Source organism: Macrobrachium nipponense, chromosome 17 (assembly GCF_015104395.2).
Source record: "Macrobrachium nipponense isolate FS-2020 chromosome 17, ASM1510439v2, whole genome shotgun sequence".
Lineage (NCBI taxonomy): Eukaryota > Metazoa > Arthropoda > Malacostraca > Decapoda > Palaemonidae > Macrobrachium > Macrobrachium nipponense.
In genome coordinates this window covers 71,960,409-71,973,001 of record NC_087210.1, presented here as the reverse complement: position 1 = coordinate 71,973,001, position 12,593 = coordinate 71,960,409, and the positions used below count along the sequence as shown (strand labels likewise).

General features: G+C 38.1%; 1 long non-coding RNA gene across 1 annotated transcript; it reads right to left on the bottom strand.

Annotated features, from left to right (window-relative positions):
* Window positions 1-1,017: 1,017 nt before the first annotated feature.
* Window positions 1,018-2,638, bottom strand: LOC135196059 (uncharacterized). The gene is made up of 3 exons (XR_010310311.1): window positions 2,488-2,638; window positions 2,200-2,294; window positions 1,018-1,508 (listed from the first exon to the last, which is right to left on the bottom strand). It is a non-coding gene; the product is annotated as an uncharacterized LOC135196059 (long non-coding RNA).
* Window positions 2,639-12,593: the final 9,955 nt, after the last annotated feature.

The window sequence follows — 12,593 nt, the reverse complement described above, 5'->3', positions numbered from 1 at the left end:
TAAATTAACAACCATGTCACTCTAAAGGTGCGTCCACACGGTCGAACAATGTCCGACGGACAAACATTGTTACCAAATAACAATTGTCTGCCGGTCTTTGCCTTGTGAGCAGAGTAAAAACACTGGTATACAACCTCATCTGGTACCACTGTTTGTTGCCAGATCTACTTCCATCGTTTCCCCGCCTATGACGTCATCCTGCTTAGCCCATGATATGATAACAATGTGTGTCCGTCGGACATTGTTCGACCGTATGGACGCACCTTAAGAATATAACGATCTCAAATTAAAATCAGTGGGAATTATATAATTTGCATATAGAACTTATTTGAAAAACTAAACCATATTACTCAATTCAAATTTAATTTATCATGTTAACCCATCAGGTAGAATTTGAGCTATTGTCAGCTATCTTCTTTAGGCTCTTGTTAACCCAAGTTGAATTTGTGGTATCGACAGATCATACCAGTCAAGCCTTTCAAGGTAAATATAAAGTAGTAATAGATTTAATAGCAGCTGCAGGATACAACCCTTGTACAAAGCAGTCTATGTATATTCTCTCTCTACTGTCTTCTGCCAGGATAATCGCTAATTCTTAACCATTATCATCCTTAAATTACCTTATTTGAAGGAGAACATGACTGAAAAGTTTAACCTCCACGAAACGCGCCAATTTAATTTTATCGCTCTTGAAAGTCCACTCTAGTTTAAGTACCGAGTGCACCGAATTCTCCATATCTGTCTTGTTCCCAGTCCAACATTCATGTCATATATATGAGTGTTTCAACCATAAAAAATTTCTAATAAGGTTTTCCAAGAATCAAGAATTCATGATAGATCAGGTTTTCAGGTTTTCTTGCTTATGCGAGCTTTAATTCTATTCTGGCCTTTGAATAGTGCTTTTCTGCTCCGTCATTTTAGTCCATGCTTATCAAAATACGGTAGAATTTTTCTTATTATTTCATTACAGGATTGAAATGTACACCAAATCTTAATACAACTACAAACAGACCGATCATATGAATCTTTATTAACTTCTCAATAACAAGCTTACGTTCAAAATAACATTTCCATTCGAAAGATTTCGACCAAAAGCTTTTATAAGACCAAACCAGTATGCAGATTTTCTTTAGCAGTTTCACACTTACTGGAAGACTGCCATAATTTTTCCCAGTTTATGCCTCTTATGCTCAAAAACAGCATTTCCTTTCGAGTGGTTTAGCCTATTACGCTCAAAAAGGCATTTCCATTCGAACGGTTTCCACAAAGACCTTGATAAGACCAAACCAATATGCAGATTTTCTTTGGCTGTTTCACAATTACTCGAAGACAGCCATAATTTTCCTGGTTAACCTATTGCTAACAGGTTCAAGCCAGGTTATAGTTCCGAAGTCTGTTCTTCCTTTTGTTCGTAGCCACGTTCGATTCCATAGAAGTTCGTATTTTTCAATGTATTGGGTACTAATACGTACACCTCGTTGCCACGACTCTTTTAGAAGTCCAACAATCTGCCGAGAGAAGAAAAGTATTAGTATTTGTCCAAAATACAGGTTATGTAACTTGCAAATTAACTTTGGAAATCTTAAATAGAATTAGGTTTATTCGCTCGTGTTCCCCTTTCGTGCTAATACTGAGCAATATTTAAAGTTACAAGCTATTACTGAGCAATATTTAAAGTTACAAGCTAATACTGAACAATTGCTAATACTTGCTAATACTGAGCAATATTTAATGTTAAAGTGAAATTTAAAATTAAAAGCTGAATTTGAGTTAGAGTATGATATATCAGTAGTAATCTTTATGGCTTACGAAAAATTAGATGACCAACCCATTTTGGATTTAAATAAAATAATAAAAAAAATTGAAATTAATTTTAAAGTTTTAGAATAATTATAACCTAACTCTTGAAACTTATTAAACATAAGAGATTTACAAAAATTCGCAAGAGAAGAGACTTCCAAAGATTCACAAGTGAATAAACATTCACAGCAAGTTAGGTTAACACTGAAGATCCACTTAAAACACTTACCCACTTGAACAAGAGGAAAAAAAAAGCAAGCCCCTCCTCTCTGCAAACGGAACACCGAAGTCCACCGTATGACAAAAGGAGATCCTCTTCTTCAGGGGCTCCGCCCCTGAAGGGGGAGGATTAGGCTTGCATTGTTAAATTTGGTTTACTAAAAGAGGAAAGTTACTTACCAAAGAGTTCAGAGGATGAAAATATTTACAAAAGGCGTCTTACATAGGTCTACCTTAAGGCCGTCGAAAGACTTTATTCGCTTTAGTCGAAAAATCTGCGAACAAGCAAGATAACTTTAATACATATACCATAACTATAGAAATGTATCACTGGCACGTTTTACGGTACAAAACCTAAAATAATGTCGTGGAAAAACACTGAACAAAGTTAAAATACCAATTAACTGGAACCAAATTTGAAAATTAAATAGAAAAATAAAAACTAAACATATTTAACCTACAGCATACCAGCATCAAAAATTTCAAGCACAGACTCTAACCAGCACCGAAAGACGAACTGAAGACCCGAATCTCAACGAAGCGCGAACACGCAAAACGAAGAACCTTTTTATATAACACAGCACCGATCACCGCATTACCTAATGAACGAACCTCGCTCTCCTCGTCAACTTTAAGGTTATGAAAGGTCGACGTCGAGGGCCTCGAGGAAACGCCTTCAAACAAAATAGTTGACGGAGTTAATATAGAGTACTCTTTCACAGGGGCCTTCATTCATTCGTCCAGCGACCGGTAGATGGCTCTTAAAGTAATCAAAGTGTGATGTTTGCTCTCTTAATCTCTACTGCATATTGAAGAATGAGGAGTGTTACTTTGGCTTGTTAATTGTTATATCGTCACCTTCGAGGTCCTAGCATACTGAATATTGCGGAAGCTCGATGGTACGCCGTGTTTAGTACTAGCCCTTCAGGGATCAAAGATATCATTTATTAGTATAATAAATTATATCTTTGAGCTTCCGCCAAGTTTAGTACTACTACTATGAGATTCAGGGTCTCTGTAACACGGTTTTTAGGACTTTGCTCCTTGTCAAAGCATCGGATGTAGCTAAAAGTTGACATATGTTTATTTTACAACCACACACAGATTTTGTCAGCATTATCAATAACCTAAACCCGATAGTTTTAATTTTTATAGAGTAAAAATGATCTAGCCGACGCCATGGCCAATGATTACGAGCCAAGAGTCGAAAAACATTCATTACATAAGCAAGGTAAACACACCTTTTGACGAAATGTTGCCCCGCCCATCCACCAGACAGAAACTCCATCGGCTCTGAAACCCAAAGACTTTATGAATGGCGGAACGATACATAGATGTGGGTGGGGTATCAGCGCTAGCGTAGTAATACTACTGTAGCAGTAGTACACAACAGTATAGCAGTAATATACATGAATTAAACGTTTAGCCCAACTGCTGGGATCCTTGAGGATCATTTAGCACTTCTTACAACTATTCGAGAAATTAGTTTTTATAGACAGATGTTAAATTTTCTAATCCAACAGTGCCCATGGTAGCCTTCAGTGTTATCCTGAATTATAACGAGGCGAAAGTGGGCGGAGCCTCATGAATTAATCATTCTGACGATAATTATTGGTGAAGGTTTAAGGCCAATCAAGGCCTATACAAAGAGGTCAGTCGGACAGAGGATTATCCCTGAGTCACCCTTCTGGGCTCGTCACGCTCGCCACAGCTCGCCCCAGCCCGGTCAGTTACCTTCTTACAGCCAAGGCCTATGCTTACACGAGAGCAGTCACTTAACCGACAATGCCAAATAACTGTTCTGTTTATGGATGCCTGAATACCAAGAGAAAGTCAAAAGGCAATGGCATTAGGTATTTTACGTTTCCTAGAGACAAAATTTACCGTGATAAGTGGATAAACGTGTGTTGCCTATCTGATGAAATCAATCCAAAGCATGCTATTGTTTCTGACATGGGATCAGCCAATCTTCGCATGTGGAAAGAATTTGGCATTGATCCTCTTGTCAATAGGATTTCATTCAAGAACCCAAGTGCTGACAGGGAGATATACGTTTTTGCCGACGTTCCCCATTTGATAAAATTAGTCAGAAATAACTTAATTGATTTAGGCTTTTATTTAGGCAGTGATTTCATTTCTGACAAGTATCCGTGAAATGTTGGCAAAATCTAGTACAGAATATGTGCTGGCCTATAAAATTAATGAACTCCATCTATCTGTTAATGAACAGCACAGGCAGCGTGTCAAGTATGCTGTGCAATTATTATCGTCATCTTGTGCAAGTGCATTAAAGTATTTGGGAAGTAGAGGTCTGTTGGAATCCAATAACTGGCAAGCTACCTCTGATTTTATCTCATTGATAAACGACTGGTTTGATATAATGAATTCAAACACCATGTATTGCGATATACCAGCGAGAAATGGCTTTGGGATTGATAAAAAATTTCAAATAAATAATTTGGAAAAGGTCATAAAGGTAATGACTTCTTTAAAAGTAAAATCACAGAAAACAAGATGTCTGTACAAATTTCAAAAAGGCATAATTCTTTCTAGTAAGTCGGTTATTGGTCTCTCTAATAATGGTTAAAGATGTCTTTAATGTAGATTACATCATGACGCATAAGTTGAATCAAGACTGCCTAGAGCATCTGTTCGGTTGCATAGGGCAAATGAAGGGCACATACGATCACCCTAATGCTGTTGAAATTCAAGTTTAAGCCTAGGTCATTCATTCTGGGAAAAATATGTAAAAATAATTAGTGAAAAAACAAACATCATTGCAAAGTGCAACGATTATGACATGTTGACAAATGAGTGCATGCAATTCAAAATACAGTGAAGATAGAGAATTGGCATTAGAAATATACTTGACCAGCTCATTGTTTAAAGATTTAGATTTTTATTGCCCCACAGAAGATGTAAACAATCAGATTCTGGATAAAGAAAACGAAAAAACGGCTGCCACTGTAATTGAAGATGAAGCTCTTAAATATGTAGGTGGTTATATTGTCAACAAGTTTTCTACAAAATATCCACAATTAGGAAAAAAGATGAAAGAGTGTACAAATGCAAATGAATCGTGGATTGAAATGGTAAACAGAGGTGAGCTGTATATGCCATCAGAAGAATTTTCTTCTCAATTAAGTGTCCTACGAGAAGTCTTCAAACACAATTCACGGTTCATCACTTTTAGAAGGGAAAGCATGCAGAAAAACTCTTGTTGCTGAATTGCAACGATCAGGAGTAAAGGTCCCTGAAGAGATTATTGAATTCTTCGCAAAGATCTCTATATATTTTAAACTAAGGCACCTAAATAATACTATTAAAACGAAGAAGAGAAAGATGAAAATTGAAAATGATCGGAGAGACACAAGAAAAAAAAAAGTTAAATATTTAGATCTGTGTATAAATACTTTCAACATTTTAAGGCCTTCAATCGAGGAATTGTTGTAAAATAAATGAAGGTTATTTCTGTTTGTATTCAAGTGTTTAGAAATTATTTTCATTAATAAAAGTTACAACTACAACCGTGTTTCCTTCAATACCTGCTTCTCAATTCACACTGCTGTACTAAGGCTACAGTAATATTACTTTATCAATAAAATTGTTTGGACATTCTCGGAATTTTTTGATAACGAAAGTGTCAGATTAAGTAGTCAAAAGCAAGAATTACTCAAATAACAATAATGTTTTAATCTACAATGCCGCGGCCCACCAGTGAATCACCGGCTGTGGCCGGCGTGACGTCACAGCGAGAGAGAGGAGCGAAGATGACAGTTCTGTCCGTCTGACCTCTTTGTATAGGCCTTGGGGCCAATATACGGTACCGGCTATTTTTTTTTTTTTTTTTTTCAGTAAATAGGTAGATAGCCAATAAATAAAATTCCTTTACATTGGATATAGCAGTTATCAAATCAAGCTTGTCTACTATGTTTTTGAAAATTACCAGCTATTCCCTACATTTTGTCAATCTGATTGTGACCTATAAAGTAGACTGTAATTTCTTAGGAACCTATTTTGGGAGTTAGACTAATAATCGTAGTGTTTTTGTATTTAATAACATATTTTGTTGGTTTGTTCATTATGACAATTATCAGTGGAGAGGTTCCAGAGTTCATAAAGGTGTACTGCTTTGCTTGTATTTAAATTCGTATGTCATTGCTGCCAGGGGTTTAGCCTTCGTTACGTATAGCCAATCATCCATCGAGAAAGAGGGAAGAAATTCTGTCATAAGTTACGTAACGAGTGCGTTCGAAACCTTTTCTCTGAGTAAGTTGGCCCGTCTTCAAAAAAGGTCACTTTTACATTATAAGTACCAAATTTATTCAACCTACGTAATGCAGAATACAGTCAAAATTTATGTGTAGATATAATATGTATTCTGAATAAGCGTTATATTTATGAAATGCATAGATAAAAAAGTTATTGCGAAAAAACCGTGTTACAAAGGCCCTGAATCTCATAGTAGCATAGATAACATGCCAAAGTAGTATCGGACGATGATAGGTTGATATTTTCCTATTAAAATCAAAACGACTTATTAAAGAAGGACTTCAAATACAGTAGAATCAATTCAGCGAAAGAATAAATGACAGTACGCGACTGAGTGAGTTGGGTTTCTGTGGACAGCAGGAGATTCGGAAGACCCAGAAGTGTTTGCATGAGAACCATGAGAAAGAAGCTGGATGATTGGAGATTTGTGGCAAATAAATACGGCAAAAGATGGAATTCCACAGCTGCCCGTTCCGTCATGATGACGAAGATGGACGCTGTATGCCTTGACCGGGACCTGTCTTGACAGAGCAGATGACCTAGCTCAGTCTATAGTCTTTCCACACAATGTCTGTCTCAAGATCGAGCTTGCTGTTGTGTCCTGATACGACGATTAGCTATCTTTCCAACTCACAAACCAGGATAAGGAAATGAAGAAGTGGAAAGGCTGGACAATGTATTTTTTGAGCCTCAGATCCATGCATTTTTTTTCATCGATTGGGAAATAAAATACAGGAGGCTATCGAGGCTGCCTTAAGTTTCACGGCATAGCTCTACATGTTCCTAAATTTTATATTATAAGTGAAATGAATGTTACCCAGCAAAAACCAAGGTTTCAAGATACGTACAATACATACGACCAAGTTCAGCTTCTCGGTCACTGTAGAGAACATAACATAGATGGTGAACTGTACTTCTTGTAGTTATCGCCAGAAGATCACTATCTTTTGATCAAGTTATTTCTGCAATCAATCATTTTTTCTTTTTAAGATAAAAGTAATGAAATGTGTTTATGACTTCCAATTCGGAGTACGACGTACAGCGTTAACCGTGCGGCACACTGTAGATGTTAATAAGGTTTCTTTGCAGCCCCATTCAGACCAGGGCTACATAAGGTTCCCCATTCACTCGTTGCCGATGTTCTCTTCCTAGTTTGCTTTCCAACTTCTTTAACTTTACTTAGCTGCAATTTTCACATTTCATTCTACAAAGAATTCCTTGAGCCGTCCATCTATGAGTAGAGAGACGATCCAGTGGTCTGTTACAGCAATGATAATAATAAATTAGGCTCATCTCATATACGACGTGCTCAATGAACATCTTAAGAAGAAGTAAACATCAGTTATATTCTTTATTCGAAGAAAGGATTAAATGAAATACTAATGAGATGGTATATGTATATGTCATGCCATTACAAACCTCGAGTCCCCTAACTATACTCTGTTTTTTTTTCATCTGTCCATCCGCCTGTGGTGTTTTTGTATGGTAACACTGCGTCCCGGGCTTTAGATAGTTACATTCAGCTTACATTCAACGATTATAATAATATCCTATTTCGAATATTAACGGTGTAATTCGCATACAGTAAATTATTAAAACACTTTATAGTTACAAATGTACACCCAGATATCCTTTTATTTACCTAAAACTTACAATTAGCGTAACTATCTAAAGCCCGGGATGCAGTGTTACCATACAAAAACACCACAGGCGGATGGACAGATGAAAAAAAACAGAGTATAGTATATTGTTCTGTCAACGAAAGTTCCCTTAAACCACATATGAAACAGAAACACTATTTATTCCTCCCAGAAACATTACTTATTCCTTCCTCTCGATACCCGCAGATATACATCTGCAGATTGAGCTCGAATTAACACCCGAGACAGTCAAGCCAATTTAGGTTCGGTTATTTATGACGAGAAGGAAAAAACTTCCAGTGTTGCCAATATCGGCGTTTGCACTAGTCTTCACACTCGAGCTATGTTCTTCATCTGGCCCCGGGAAGTAGGGAGGAACGAAGCGTTGACAAGATGAACTGCTAATGAATACCACTTATTTGAGAGAGAGAGAGAGAGAGAGAGAGAGAGAGAGAGAGACAGAGAGAGAGAGAGAGAGAGAGAGAGAGAGAGAGAGAGAGAGGTTTTCTGCTAATAAGAATATGTTCAGATCAGAAACAGAACATACTCAATGAGAGAGGGGGAATGAAGATGCTAAAATGGTCATTATCGTCATAGGAGAAAGAATGAAATCGCTTTCATCAAATCCCGTCACCGGCAATAACTAGCGCTGCTACGTCTCTGGACTGGGCTCGTTATCCTTAAATGTATCATATTCCAAAATTAGGCTAAATTTGGCTAAATTTCAGGCCAGAATTGCTTCAAACTTTCAAAGGCTTTTCCTTTTCACAATTGCTTTGGAGAAGTAAAACCCATTCCTTTTTCTAAACTTGTTCTCGCGAAGCAGAGTCTTCGCCCTTTGCAAGCCTAACAGGCGAAAGATACAGCTCTGAAACGTAGATATTTCAGTCTCCCCTTGGGTCGATCACCGGTATTGGCAACGCTGAGTCCATTCCCGCGGCCTGCACAGCGTGAAACAAATGAATATCTATAAGTAACCGCCTTCTCTCGCGCCACTCCGGGGAGTCGGCCATCCTCTCTCAAGCAATGCCAGTCTGTCTTATCGAGTTCTTGACGTATGTATTGTACATTCTTCTGTGTATCTTATCTGTTTCAGCGTTGACAGATCTTCAGATAATTCACAAACAAATAAAGGGAAATTCAATATCAGTGCCATACTATCCTGAGCAAATATTCTGTCGCTAAAGAATTTTCCCGCTAAAATCGAGTGAAACGTAAAATATGGGGAAGTTTGGGTGATAGTCGGCGTTGGTTGTCGATCACTGATGTCAAAATAATTTATTACTGCATGGGACCCGACATTGCAATCAGTGTGAGATTACATACACTTCCTAAATAAATATTGATCCTCAGCTGTGGTCGAATGCGTATAAATGACATTTATTTAGAATTAGACAGATATCCTCAGAGGCTTTCTGTTGGTTTAATCAACACCATTGAACAAAGACTTATAACGCTACTACAGATGCCGATCAATAGGCTCTCTAACTGAACCTGAAATGTGTAATTAATATCTGCCTGTTAATACAGTGGGCTGTTAACTGAACCTGAAATATGTAATTAATATCTGTCTGTCAATACAGTAGGCTGTTTCCTGTAACCCAGAACTCATAGGGACTAACGCGAATTAGCACAAAAAAATTCAAGGAGTTCACGTAGACTATAGAGCATTAAATATCACATTTGCTTTCCAACCACAAAGACTTATGAATGAGTATTCCTGAGAGTGTATTGACTTTGACCCATAAACATTATCATCTGGGGAAACCTACCACAGCGAGTATCATGACATCAAAGAAATATCATAGACCTTTCTGGAGCATGGTTATATAAGAGGGAAAACCCAGATAACGCCATGAGATTTTTCGCTTCATCAGGAAATATAGCTATAACATGCACGCAAATGACAGCCTGCGAGTGCCCGAGGCGAAGTGGTGAGAGGGGACGGAAACCATGGAACCGTAGAGAGAGAGAGAGAGAGAGAGAGTAGAGTGGAATGTAGTACATATATTTGTTAAAAAGAGAGAGAAAGGTGAATGTATAAATATTTGTTAGAAAGTAGAGTGTACATATATTTGTTAAAGAGAGAGAGAGGTGAATGTATACATATATTTGTTAAAGAGAGAGAGAGAGAGAGAGAGAGAGAGAGAGGTGAATGGACATTTGTTAAAGAGAGAGAGACAGTAGAGTTGAGTGTACATGTATTTGTTAAAAAGGGAGAGAGAGTGAATGTATAAATATCTGTTAGAGAGAGAGAGAGAGAGAGTAGAGTGTGCATATATTTGTTAAAGATAGAGAGAAAGAGAGGTGAATGTACATATATTTGTTAAAGAGAGAGAGAGAGAGAGATGAATGTACATTCGTTAAAGAGAGAGAGAGAGAGTAGAGTTGAGTGTACATGTATTTGCTAAAGAGAGAGAAAGAGAGAGAGAGAGAGAGCGAGGTGACTGTTCATATATTTATTGAAAAGAGAGACAACGAATGAATGTATCCACTTGCTGAAAAACTTTATTAAAAAATATAATCTTAAAACTGTGCAGCAATGAGAGAGAGAGAAAGAGTGAGAGAGAGAGGCGAAATGGAGATGAGAAAAAGAGATAAGTATACCGACAGAACAATGACGGTAAGACAAGTGAGCACGCCAAGCGCTCACTCGAAAGAAGCAGAATGAATGGAACCAAACATTAGCGAACCCGGGGCCGCGTTTAGCGGAATAGCACCCGGATGAGAATCGCAATTATGGGCGAAAAATGACACACATCTGGAGAAAGGAAGACGCGAATACGAAAGCGGTCCGGCGTTCGGGGATGTTATAAGAATGACGGATGGCCTCATTCAGTCCCCTCTATCACACACAAAGTCATTCTGGGCCGAGATTAGAACGCTCGGTTTCTAGCGGTGAGCACAAGTTGCTTCGTTTGCTAATTCCGTCCAAATGGTAGTAGATGAATGATGTAATTGTGATGATGAAGACCTTCCTGTGGCCAGTGGGGTTGATAGTGTTGATGGCGTCACGTGATCTGGGGTTGCGTGGGTGGCTGAGGTTGATTTTTCAAGCAAAGTATAGAGAGGTTGGCTCAGTAGAGCGCATTCGAACGCTCGCTTTCTAGCGGTGAGCACAAGTTGCTCCGTTTGCCAATCCCGTCCAAATGGCGGTAGATGATGATGATGTAATTGTGATGATGAAGACCTTCCTGTGGCCAATGGGGTTGATAGTGTTGATGGCGTCACGTGATCTGGGGTTGCGTGGGTGGCTGAGGTTGATTTTTAAGGCAGAGCATATAGAGGTTAGGGGTTGGGGTAGGGAAGTTTACATTTACTCAGGGTATGGGGGAAGGCGATCGTCGGCAGTGTTATGAGACCTAGGGGTATGGCTGGGTATCGGAGGTCGGGTATAGGGTTTGGGGTTGGGGTTGGGGTAGAGGGAGGTGTGTAATGCGCAGGTCATCGAATTACGCGTGCGGGTGTATCACATGAAGTCTCACACTCCCTCAGTAGCCCCACAAGACGTACAATGGGTCATTTGATACTGGTCGCCTTCGACTTTGATTCATCGCTCTGTGCTGTACGTGAAGTGTAGTAGGGCATATGCAGGGCAGGGGGGCAGGGTATTGATGGTGTGGTTTTGGTAAGCAGGAAATAAATACATGCATGCACACATAAATACATAAAATGATATATATATATATATATATATATATATATATATATATATATATATATATATATATATATATGCATTAAGCTACAAATATCTTTTAATATTCAATTCGCTCCACCTCGGAATTAATATATTTCCATATATGTTAACCGAAGGGGAATTTTTTAAATATATTAATTCCGAGGTAGAGCGAATTGGATATTGAAGGACATTTGTAGATTAATGCATATATATATATGAATCGCGGTCACGCGATAAAAATTCACAGACACACACACACACACACACACACACACACATATATCATATATACTATATATATATATATATGGTATATATATATATATATATATATATATATATATTATATATGCACATGATCAAAACACATAAAACTGAAACCCTTCCATTGAGAGCCAGTAAGTGTTTAAACTTTCAAATAAACAGCGTACACATAAAAACACTTATAGGTGTAACTTGCATATTCGTCCCGTCCTAAATAATTTTGCCTCAGACGTCTCTGCGTATTAAATAAACGTCTATTTTCTCTAATAGATCCCATTCATTCACAAAGTTGATGAGAGGCTCTGTGCATTACGCAAATGTCCATTTTCCCTAATGGGATACATTCGTAATTTAATGAGAGGTTCTGTGTATTACACAAATGTCTGTTTCCTCGAACAGACTCCATTCATAATTGAGGTGGGCGGCTCCGCCGTGTATTACACACACACACACGTCTCTCTCCCGGATAAATTTCATTCATAATTTCTGAAATGACCCCAAACGAATGGGTCGCAGCGCCTAATTCGTACCTGTAAAATAACCCGCCGTGGAAATACGAGGTATGATACGAACCAATATCAATCCATCACTGGAGTGTTAAGGGAGAATTATATGAGATCGTATCGAATCTCTCGATATGGAAATTTTCAGGTAGGCAGCGAGCTCTGCCAACAGTCTTGGGCTGCTGCTGAATTCAAGTGATATGTACAGTTATT